Below are 1,243 nucleotides of genomic sequence, written 5' to 3' on the forward strand. Positions count from 1 at the left end.
CGGCCTACCAAGCGACCGCTGCTCATCCAGAAGGCCTGCAGATTATGCGGTGTCATGTGGTCAGCACGACAAATCCTCTCGGCCGTTATACTTGGCTTTCTTGGCCAGGGCCGCCATCTCACCGTCACATAGCTCCTCAACTGCAATCACGCAGGCTGAGTAAACCTCTGGCCAGCCCTCAGATCCATGTAAAAATCCCTGGCCTGGCCGGGAATCAATCCCGGGGCCTCCGGGTAAAGGACAGGCACGCTAACCCTACACTGCGGAGGCGGACTATAAGGGAATGGAGCCAACTGTATGTGGTGTTCCCATGCGGTCACCTATCGAAGTACTGACTACGCCCAATGTTGCTTAACTGTGGTGATCGGACGAGAACCGATGTATTGAACATGGTGTGGCAGTTGGCCCTCCCCTCCCTAGCCAAGGTTTAATTGCTCTTTCTTGAGTCGAACCCGATCACTATAATCTGGGAATAGGTTCCGCTACCTTTGAACAGGAGTTCACCTCCACGTTTCCTGCGACCCCGCCGATACACTTCTATCTGTGTCCTCGTTGGAGGAGCTGCAGGACGTAGGCCTACTATATGAACCGGAAGCTCACCACAGAACAATGGCAGGAGCCTTGCTGGCTCAGGGCGCTGCCTGCTTTCCCCTCATCTTCTCTTCTTCTCCTGCTTCTACTTGTCGGTCTTGACCGCAATGCGTGAAGTGTGACTCGCCTGACAATTTGAATACAGCCCCGATATTATTATGCACGCTACACAAGATTCCATTATGGAATTAAAGTACGAAGAAGAAGAGGAACACGTTAGACAAAGAAATGATGCAAAAGTTGAAGCTCGTCTCCTAGCGGTCAACGTTCCCAATGCTCAAGACGCGTCATTACCAGCTTCCTCCCGTAGCAGCCAGTTGACATTTAAATTACACGATAACCCTGATGGTAACCCAGTGTGACCCGGCTTTTTGTCAGCCACGATACCATCTGCCGTGCTTCTGTAATTACTCTTATTACATTGCTGCAAGATTAAGTGCCCTGAAATTACACAACCCGACACTGCTTCTGTAAATACAAGAGCACAAGACAAGTTAATACACCTTACTGCCTGTGTCTTCAGCTAGCTTCCTCTACTTTATGGTGAGAGCAATTCCACACTCATTCTATTCTTTTACCTTCAAATGACTACCTACTTCGAGCTAGGCACATTTTTATGCTATGCCATAATGAATTCGTCACATACAGCGAG

At 49.5% G+C, this 1,243-nt stretch overlaps 1 pseudogene; it reads right to left on the reverse strand.

Moving 5' to 3' along the window:
- Positions 1-287: 287 nt before the first annotated feature.
- Positions 288-406, reverse strand: LOC136875194 (5S ribosomal RNA; annotated as a pseudogene).
- Between the last annotated feature and the right edge of the window lie 837 nt (positions 407-1,243).

This window comes from Anabrus simplex, chromosome 5 (genome assembly GCF_040414725.1).
Source record: "Anabrus simplex isolate iqAnaSimp1 chromosome 5, ASM4041472v1, whole genome shotgun sequence".
Lineage (NCBI taxonomy): Eukaryota > Metazoa > Arthropoda > Insecta > Orthoptera > Tettigoniidae > Anabrus > Anabrus simplex.